Here is a 2,500-nt window from a genome sequence, read left to right on the forward strand (position 1 = left end):
CCCCCAAAGTGGTATTGGGGGGGGCTCATAAAGCCTCCGGAGCGAAAAAAAAAAAAACGGAAAAAAGGATCGGGCCCACCCGAGGCAGGGGAGTCAGTAAGGGAAAGGGGACGAGGCGGCCCGGAGCCGGGTGCCCGGAGCCGGGTGCCCGCGGCCAGGATCGGGCCCCTGGAAGTCTGAAAAAAATTTTTTCACCGACCCCCAAAGTGGTGTTGGGGGGGCTCACGAAGCCTCCGGAGCGGAAAAAAAAAAACGGAAAAAAGGATCGGGCCCACCCGAGGCAGCGGAGTCAGTAAGGGAAAGGGGACGAGGCGGCCCGGAGCCGGGTGCCCGGAGCCGGGTGCCCGCGGCCAGGATCGGGCCCCTGGAAGTCTGAAAAAAAAAATTTCACCGACCCCCAAAGGGGTGTTGGGGGGGGCTCATGAAGCCTCCGGAGCGAAAAAAAAAACGGAAAAAAAGGATCGGGCCCACCCGAGGCAGGGGAGTCAGTAAGGGAAAGGGGACGAGGCGGACCGGAGCCGAGTGCCTACGGCCATACCGGACGGAAGGCCCCCGATCCCGTCCGATCTCGGAAGGTAAACCGTCCCGGGCCTGGCTAGTACTTGGATGGGTGACCGCCTGGGAATCCCAGGTGCCGTAGGCAGCTTTTCCCGCTGCGAGCCAGCTCTCTCCTTTTCTGGGGAACAAGGGCAGGGTCGCCCTGCCAGGGGCCCTGGGGCTGAAGTCCCTGCCGGCCACCAGGTCAACCCGGAGCCTGCCCCTCTGCGGCCAGCAGGTCAACCCCATACCGGCAGGGGTTGACCTGGTGGCCGGAAGCAGAGCGGCCAGCAGGTCAACCCCATACATTCAGCGGGTTGACCTGGTGGACGGGAAGGAAAGCGGCCAGCAGGTCAACCCCATACTTTCAGCGGGTTGACCTGGTGGCCGGGAAGGAAAGCGGCCAGCAGGTCAACCCCATACATTCAGCGGGTTGACCTGGTGGCCGGGAAGGAAAGCGGCCAGCAGGTCAACCCCATACATTCAGCGGGTTGACCTGGTGGCCGGGAAGGAAAGCGGCCAGCAGGTCAACCCCATACATTCAGCGGGTTGACCTGGTGGCCGGGAAGGAAAGCGGCCAGCAGGTCAACCCCATACATTCAGCGGGTTGACCTGGTGGCCGGGGAAGGAAAGCGGCCAGCAGGTCAACCCCATACATTCAGCGGGTTGACCTGGTGGCCCGAAAGCAAACCGGCCACCAGGTCAACCCGGAGCCTGCCCCCGCGGGCAGGGGCCAAGCGGACCCCCCTCCGCCCGGGCTTGCCCTGCTCCGAGCCGGGGCTTAATCCCCGTCCGGCCACCAGGTCAACCCGGAGCCTGCCCCCTCTGCGGCCAGCAGGTCAACCCCATGCCGGCAGCGGGTTGACCTGGTGGCCGGGAAGGAAAGCGGCCACCAGGTCAACCCCATACTTTCAGCGGGTTGACCTGGTGGCCGGGAAGGAAAGCGGCCACCAGGTCAACCCCATACTTTCAGCGGGTTGACCTGGTGGCCGGGAAGGAAAGCGGCCAGCAGGTCACCCCATACATTCAGCGGGTTGACCTGGTGGCCGGGAAGGAAAGCGGCCAGCAGGTCAACCCCATACATTCAGCGGGTTGACCTGGTGGCCGGGAAGGAAAGCGGCCAGCAGGTCAACCCCATACATTCAGCGGGTTGACCTGGTGGCCGGGAAGGAAAGCGGCCAGCAGGTCAACCCCATACATTCAGCGGGTTGACCTGGTGGCCGGGAAGGAAAGCGGCCAGCAGGTCAACCCCATACATTCAGCGGGTTGACCTGGTGGCCGGGAAGAAAAGCGGCCAGCAGGTCAACCCCATACATTCAGCGGGTTGACCTGGTGGCCGGGAAGGAAAGCGGCCAGCAGGTCAACCCCATACATTCAGCGGGTTGACCTGGTGGCCGGGAAGGAAAGCGGCCAGCAGGTCAACCCCATACATTCAGCGGGTTGACCTGGTGGCCGGGAAGAAAAGCGGCCAGCAGGTCAACCCCATACATTCAGCGGGTTGACCTGGTGGCCGGGAAGGAAAGCGGCCAGCAGGTCAACCCCATACATTCAGCGGGTTGACCTGGTGGCCGGGAAGGAAAGCGGCCACCAGGTCAACCCCATACAGGCAGCGGGTTGACCTGGTGGCCCGAAAGCAAACCGGCCACCAGGTCAACCCGGAGCCTGCCCCCGCGGGCAGGGGCCGGCATACCCCCGTCCGTCCGGGGTCGCCCTGCCCCGGGCTCCGGGCTTAAGTCCCGAGCGGCCACCAGGTCAACCCGGAGCCTGCCCCCGCGGGCAGGGGCCGGCGGACCCCCGTCCGTCCGGGGTCGCCCTGCCCCGGGCTCCGGGCTTATTCCCCGTCCGGCCACCAGGTCAACCCGGAGCCTGCCCCCGCGGGCAGGGGCCAGGCGGAGCCCCGTCCGTCCGGGGTCGCCCTGCCCCGGGCTCCGGGCTTAAGTCCCGAGCGGCCACCAGGTCAACC

General features: G+C 65.7%; 1 non-coding gene across 1 annotated transcript; it reads left to right on the forward strand.

The window, feature by feature from the left end:
• Positions 1 to 524: 524 nt before the first annotated feature.
• On the forward strand, positions 525 to 643 carry LOC141979854 (5S ribosomal RNA). Its single transcript, XR_012637243.1, has one exon. It is a non-coding gene; the product is annotated as a 5S ribosomal RNA (ribosomal RNA).
• The last annotated feature ends 1,857 nt before the right edge of the window (positions 644 to 2,500 follow it).

Source organism: Natator depressus, chromosome 28 (assembly GCF_965152275.1).
Source record: "Natator depressus isolate rNatDep1 chromosome 28, rNatDep2.hap1, whole genome shotgun sequence".
Taxonomy (NCBI): Eukaryota; Metazoa; Chordata; order Testudines; family Cheloniidae; genus Natator; species Natator depressus.